Genomic DNA, 8240 nt, shown 5'->3' with positions numbered 1-8240 from the left:
TTAGATCTCAGATATTTTGATGAAAACGTTGTCCAAATATATCATGCAACCTATCTTTGGATAGGTAATTAAATGAGGAAGGCACCAACCACCTAAGGGTGGATTAAGTAACGTTTTTTAAATGAAATTCCTTCAAACAGGTTAAGAAAATATATCGCCAGAAATTATAAAATTGTAGTTTGGTTTTGAACACGATTTTTGCAGGGCATTTGTTCTAAAATTTGGCTTTGAGCACATATAGGCGACAAAACAACAAAGATTGAAAAAATGTAAATTGTCTCTTTGCTTAATTTCAGGAAAACCGGAAAAATGTATTGAAAATTTATAACAACAATGCTCGCGCAAGTTCTTAAAAAAATTCAATTATTTACAGGTCAAGTATATGTTGTTGAAGCAATTATTTTCGTACAAAATCTCTGACAATCAATTCAATTCTTCACTTTTTTGCAGTGTTTCTACTTATAACGATGGAAGGATAGATTACCGTTGTGAATGAGTAACCGCACATTATACTCACCTCACTTGCGGTCCAGACCAGGTTGACCATGGAGGAACCTTTCCGGCGGCCACACACCAGTGTCAATGTCAATTCTGGAGCAACATTTGAAAATGGCGCATAAGCATTTTGACAGCCAGAACTATTTTGCAAATAGTTCGTTTTACAGCGTTTTTTTTTTTACATTTCGAGTTTTGTTAAAAGGTTGGCACAAAATAAACTAAATAGTTCCAACTGTCAAAATGCTTATCCGCCCTTTTCTCGTGTTGCTCCAGAATTGATCGGATATACGCGAAGGGCAGGCCAATATGACGAGGACTTCCTGGATAATCTGATTACATTGGACTTGACTCTGTAGTGGAATCGAGAGAAGGGTTATTTTAATTGAAATAGCTCATCATGGGTGTCCTCAAAGGGCTTCTTTCAGCGTTGCCGGATAGAGCGCATCAAAATGGATAACTTCTGATAAACTTTTGGGGCAGGGAAAATCGATGAAGTTTTCCCATTACCGGTAGTTTTACGAGTGAATTTTAATCAAACTAAATTGGCGGACAATTTAAAGTAGTGCTTTCGATGCAGTGTACACGATTAGGTACAGTTTAAAAATTGGTTTATCCGGATTTCACTAGATGTCCGATCCATACATTTCTCCAAATTTAATTCACTCTAAAACACCAGCTCCATCCCGATCAAATTTATTCATCTTGCTCAAAGCTAGGAAAAATTTACATATGATATATTCAATCCGTCCTTTCCTTCCAGCAAAGGAAAAAAAAAATCGCAGTTTGCATCTCAAAGCTCACAGCAAACGGGAAAGCTCGAGCTGCTCAATTTTGCAGTGCACTGTGCAGCGTAACACACAACTTTAGAAATTTGCATTTTCCGCCAAGATCGAGAGGGGAAAAGCTCTACGCTCAGCCATAAATCATACCGTCTGCAGCGGTGCACCCACCCTCTTCGGATGAGTTTTCCTTTACCACTAAACAGTTGTAAATCAAATTGAGTCGATTTATCCTGCGCTTTTCTTTCTTTTTATGTGTTGGATCCCACCATACATCTGAGAAGGAAAGTTATTCATTTGTGTCAGATGATTTTTTAATTCGTTCAATTTCATTTTAGTGATTATTTCATTTCAACCTCTTTAACCTTAAATCTCTCTGAAGGTTTAAATAAAATAAAAAAAAGTTATTTCGTCCACTTCACAACGCAACTCTTAGCCTGTTAATGCAAAGTGCACTTCTAAGGAAAAACATTTTTCCATCTTTTTTCAAGTTCGAATCGTGAAAACGAAGCGTGTTCATGCGTCTCAAATTGAATCGACCGTTCAAGTCGGGCGTGTTTTTCACATTTTTGCTCCCTTCTCGTTGCTAACGCTGTAATTTTTTAGGGGCTACCTTCGTCAAATTCAGGGGAGCACAAGTTTTTTATACGCAATTCTGTGCTTGGTCATGATAGGCTGGAATTGTTTTCAAGTGCACTGTTCCTCAGTCAGAGTCGAATTTAGCAGCGCATATCGTTCCCATTCAAAAGTGAATTTTTCCATTAATCGATTCAGAACCGAACAGGATTTTGGTACCGAAACGTAAAAGTCTTTATAAATACGAGTTTGAATCAAAACATAGCACAATCAAATAATATATTTGACTGCTATATGATTTTTTTTGCAATTTCATCGTGAAACAACTTACCATTCCTGTCGTTCTCAAGCGACGAAACGGCCTACTTTTCTCTACCAAAAATAGCAGAATGGAAAATTAATACCTGTCAATACCAGTTCTGAAAAGTTAAACTTTTAAGCACTAGTATCGAAAAGTAAAATTTTTCAATATTTTTTTTGTTTTCATCGGTGAATTTTCTTAGCACATTTCTTAGCTTGGCGTAAAAATTCATTCAAAAAGCGTTTTGCGGAATTGCAAAAAATGTTGTAAGCAAATCGTTGCAAAACTTGATTTTTTCAAAAAAAATTTTTTTTTTGCAACTTGTTGCATAAACTACTACTTTGTTACTGTCCTGCATAGTTCACACATTATTTCATTGGTTTTGTGGTGCCAGAATGGAATGTTACCAATACTGTGTGAGAGAGGGAAAAAATCCGTTGACAACCCTTCTCGATTTCGCAACATGTCATTATTTCTGTTAAAATATGCACATTTCGTGTCGTTGGGTTCGAATGTGTTGGGGTTTGCACGCGTTGCTGTGTAACGTTCATAATTTTTTCATCACCTTAAATCAGCGATTCTCAACGGGGGTACCGGGCCTACTTGATTTACATGGTAGGGGGTACCAGCCTAGAAGAAGGTTGAGAATCGCTGCCTTAAATTATAAAAAAATGTTTCCACCCACAAAGCGAAAATTTTCCAAATGATGAGTTGATGATGTTACATGATAAAAAAAATATAAGGGCAAGATTGAGTATTCATTTAACATAAACATTAGTTAATAGAATTGTGGTTCAAACTAAGTCTAAATCACTGTTCAAAAGTACATGCATACGAGGGGCAAGTTGAGAAGTTCACTTAGATCAGCTCGAAACCAAACTTTTTTTTTTTTAATTTGTGTGTTGGAAAGCCGGCTGAAAGTATTGATTTCTGTGATTGGAGCAATCCACACATTTGCATGGTTTTTTTTTTTTTTTTTTTCAAGAGATGAACATCTAACCTTGAAATGTTGTTTGTTGATAGTTGTTGCTGTGTTGTTTGTTTGTTGATTTTTTCCCAATGTTGTTCAACTTTAAAGGCTTGCACTATTGCTAGGGTAGACCGCTCAAAGTCAAGAGGTCGACGGTTTTTGTCCTCGGAACAAACCTGTCGCATCCGTCCATTTTTATTTTTATTTCAGTGAGTAGACTACTTTGCTGGTATGTTGGGGATGTTCCAGAGAGTCCTTGTTACAGCCGTAGACATTCATGTTTTAATGAAGTTCTTGGATGACACAAGACAGCTTAATTCATCAGCAAAGTAGTTTACCATACTCACTGAAGCTATGAGGGTCAAAATCCGTCGACCTCTTGCTTGTTACGGCGGTAGACCCACCGCGGTTGATTTGGTGCACCGGTCTTGACTCCAAGCAGTTCCTGGATGACCAAGGACATTCCAATAAGTTGTTACAACAATGCACTGTAGCCTACCACACTCACTGAAGCAGTCTGAGTAGGATCCATTGCAAAAATCTTGAAGTTTCGCCTTATTTCTTTGGTAAGCCTGTTGCACAAAATTTCCGGAAGTTTCGGATGGACTAGAACATCCCAGGAGTTCCAAAACCATGCTAAAATGTTTTAATAAATTAAATACAATTGATACACTTTGAATTCCAGACTTTAAAAAAGTTGCGTAAATCGAGAATCGTATAAAAAGGTGTCTTAAAAAAAGAAGATGGTGTAATATGTGTATACGTAAAACTAGGGCTATTAAGTCAAATTAATTGCATTTACATTTTCAGCTGAACACACATTTGAACTTTCAATGTCTCACCTTTTGACCATCATGTATCCCCAAATCACGAGCAATACCTCCGTGTAATTTTCAAACTCTTTATTGGAAACAAGTTGCCCAAGGGATTTTAGTTGGCTTAAAATTTTACTGAATGTCAATATCAGGGGTTGGGTCTGGAAGGTTAGATTGGATCATACACAAATATCATCAATCTCACCCCTAGACCTAATGTCACCCCAGATAACGGTATCTTGAATATTCCAAAATGACTTACCTATAGATTGTGACTTTAGACGCTAGGAACACCTACTTTGGTATTTTGAGAGAAAATCTTGCCCGACTGTGTCATTTTGGGAAAAACCACCAGTTTCTCTCCGTTACATGCAGTGTGGCTAATTATTTCGATCATAGGGGCGGAAACCACAATAAGTTCCAAACGCAAAGTAGCGATAGCTCTAAATTGCCGGTATCTATATCTAACAAGAGACGCCCCAAGATTGGTGGTCAAATTCTGCACAACCTGCGTACAATCCGTTCAACGGAGCTAACCACCACAATAACATTACATTTGCGACAACGAGCTGCGGTTAACGATCCACACTTCAACCAGAATTTGAATTTTTTTTTCGCCGTTTCTCATGGCAATGCTCAATATATTTTCACCCGGTTAAACTTTAAGCAATTTCACGCGCGCAACCTGCGTGACTTGAACGATTCAATCACGATATGGACACTTCTGGCAGCTACTTCATTATCCGTGGGCGAAGAAAATGAGGCACCTTTAAGCTCAGCCGAAAAACCGACAAATCAGCAAAATATAAATAACATAAATAATTTCTGTCCATTACATGACCAGCTCCAGACCAGGCCGGACTCATTTGAATAAAGAAGTCATTAGCTGCAGACGGTTTTCTCGAGGGTGACCGCTATCAGAGGGAAATTCCTACAGGGCGTTAATTTTGGCGCAAAGTGGCAGAAGGTCAGTGGTTTCGATCGCGGCCCATCATTAATCATCCCGCGCGGCCAGCGTGCCGCGAAAGACGCCGGAAATATGTCCTACGAGGTGACATTTTTCATCCGGCGATTTGGCCTGATACCGGGAGCAGCTTGGGGTTTGCTGTGGCTGCCGGGGTCGGGATGAAATCGATACCAACTGGGGTACGGTTGAGCAGGACGGGAGGATGCGATTCATTTAATTGCGAGTGTTTGGATTTGTTTTTGACGCAGCTTTAAGGTTTTCAAACATTATTCTGAGAAATAATGCGTATTGTATGATTATTTGATTTAAAGTCGCTTTTTCTTTTTCTCGTCTGTCATCAAGCTTGTTTTGTTATATCTGGATTTTTTTTTTTTGAACATTTTGTAAATCAAAGATCACTAGGCTCCAGCCCAAATTTGGGCTCATTCTGACCACGGGAACCCTTCCCTCTAATCGTTTGAAGTTAGTATGGGATTTTATTTTCAAAATGTATGGAAGAAAGCAATTGTTCCAGTTTTTTACCTGTGGAGGGCGCAATAGTTTTTTTCATGTTTTCCATGTAATTATGCCCACTGAATCTGAATCGGCTTTCAGAATTGTGCTTAAGCGTAAAAATATAGATTTTTGGTCATATTTTGAGTTTCTATGATTTAACATGATAAATTAATATAGAAACCTTCACCCAAAGTTAAAGAACGAGGGGATAGTCCTCACGAAAAGAAACGTGAGGAAAGTGCTATTTTGCGAGAGTATAGTCCTCTCGCGTGTTCATTCGTTCATTGGAACAGTTGATCCTATTGAGTGGCTTATATGGACAAATTACCGCCACTTAGTCACCGAATCATGTTGGCCCATACGGCAAAGGCACGGTTCAATATGCCGAAGGTCTTGGGTTCAAGTCTCGGTACTGGTACTTTTTTTTTTTGTTTTTGGTAGATGAACATTTTTGAAGATGTACCCATGAGTAAAGTACTCTCGGTAATTTCGGGATTTATCCTCTCCGTCCGCACACAGTACCATTTTACTAACGAATCGTGCTCTTTATCCTCTCGTATGCCGATGCCCAGTTCTGGGTGCAATTTTATCGAAACTTTGGCTTTGTGTTTTGGTCCCTGATCACGAACTGTTCCAATGAACGAATGAACACGCGAGAGGACTATAATCTCGCAAAATAGCACTTTCCTCACGTTTCTTTTCGTGAGGACTATCCCCTCGTTCTTTAACTTTGGGTGTGCAGAGGGGTCGGGGAAACCGCTGGGGTTACAAAATTCCCGGGAAACGGGAAATTTTCAACCAATTATCCGGGAAATCCCTGGAAATTGGAAATTTCTATTTAATATCCTGCAAGAAAAAAATATAGAACAGCAATTTAAATGGTCAAATTGAGTGTGAGCATCAAATCAAAAGATGATCAAGAGTATTTTTTGTTGAGAAGTATGTTTTATTTTTAAATCAAATGTTTGGACAGTAAAATTCCATGCTCCACAACCATGAAATTGCTTCCAAGTTTGTCTTAGTGACCGGTTCGAAAAAATATGCTTTACATTAATAAATAAGGTTGCAATTTAAAAAATCATGCGGAAATTATGTTTTTCACGGCAAATAACTTATCCCAGAACAAATTTTACTGGTTTCAGCTTGAAAATAAATAAATAATCATTCAAGTTGTCATAAAAATCTAACTGTCGTGCTATACAACTTGAAACACTATTTAATGAAAACACAACTCAAAGATTCCAAATATTTGAAGCAAATTTTTGAAATATGTTTGCGCTCTTTAGGTACCTCTTGTAGGAAACAAAGTTGTATTTTAATGATTTTTATGGTTTCATTTATGGTATGGTTTTTGTTACATGGCATCAGCCAGTATATTACTTAGGTTTAAAGAATTTAAATTGTGCCAAAATTGGTTTAAATTAAACGATGCATGTTTTTTTTATATTTAACCCCTTTTGGAACATTGGTCGCTCCGGTGCTTCATAGTTTTTAACTTCAAACTATAATTTCTCGAATACTATTAAACAAACTCTTTTTGCACAAACCTCTTTGAAATTTATGTTCAATTTTCATCTAATTTGGTCACGGTGAGCAAAAACGTTAACCCTCTACAAACTAACCCCGCCTTTAGACGGGCTTCGATTTAGAAAATCTCTAAAAATCCAATTATCAACCAATTTTTGATCTTTGAAAAGCATTGGAAAGAAGAACTCTTAAAATTTTAGAAAATTCATGGATTGAAAGTTTTACATGTTTTATGTGAATTTGCCAATGTTTTAAAAAATGTTTTTTTAGGGGTCAACTTTGGCTGTGTTTTGCCTTCCTCACCATACTGAGGAAAGGCTATAAAATCACTCGAAAAAAGAACTTTTTAATTAGACCTCCTAGACCTACCTCAGCGAATGACCGAAAGGTTAAAACTGCCGGAAATAAATCAACTAACTCCTAGACCTACCGTCATTTATGCATATCGACTCAGAATCACCAGCTGAGCAAATGTCTGTATGTTTGGCTGTATGTAGACATGTGTACCGAATCAATGTCACTGGAATATCTCGTCACTGGCTGAACCGATTTTGACTGTATTGTCCTCATTCGATTCGTCTTGGGGTCCCACAAGTCCCTATTGAAATTTATAAGGATAATTGTTAAAATTTTAGTTTACATAATGCCTAGCGCTTTAAATATTTTCTATTCAATTTTATATGTTTTTAAAAGACTGGCTATTATATTTACGTATATTTAAGATGTTGAATTTGAAAAATAAAATCATTGAAAATTATTTTTCATCGAATTAAAACAGCTGTAAATGCCATCTTTTTGCATAATGTTTTGATTGACTTCGTTGAAACAAAAACAGAACAAAACAATTAGTTCACCGATTTCCAAATTTATTGCTCTAAAATCGTATGTAACTATTCAGACTGTAGTGTCGAGTTTTCCCAGTTGGAGGTAGTAATTGAATGATATTTTTTTAAATATGTTTTAAATAAAACATGAAATTCAAAACCTCAAATCTAAATTTTAAATTGACCGGTTTAATTTAATTTTTTTTTTCCCATAATGTTTTATATTACATTTTCAAAGAATTTTTTCAAACTTTTGTAATCACGACATATTTAAAAAAAATATATATTTATAAAAGACATATTGAATTTGAATCACAGTATTTTTTTAAATTATGGTTAATTTAAAATCCAAAGCGCAAAAGCAACACAGATAAAAAAAAAACATTTTTTATTTTATTTTAAGCTATCTGAAACTGCTGTTTCGATTGACACAATAATATTAATATTTTTAAGCTTATTCTATGATTTTTAGCTTGAAAACATAACCA

This window comes from Culex pipiens, chromosome 1 (assembly GCF_016801865.2).
Source record: "Culex pipiens pallens isolate TS chromosome 1, TS_CPP_V2, whole genome shotgun sequence".
Classification (NCBI taxonomy): Eukaryota; Metazoa; Arthropoda; class Insecta; order Diptera; family Culicidae; genus Culex; species Culex pipiens.
Note: the sequence above shows the minus strand (reverse complement) of the source record.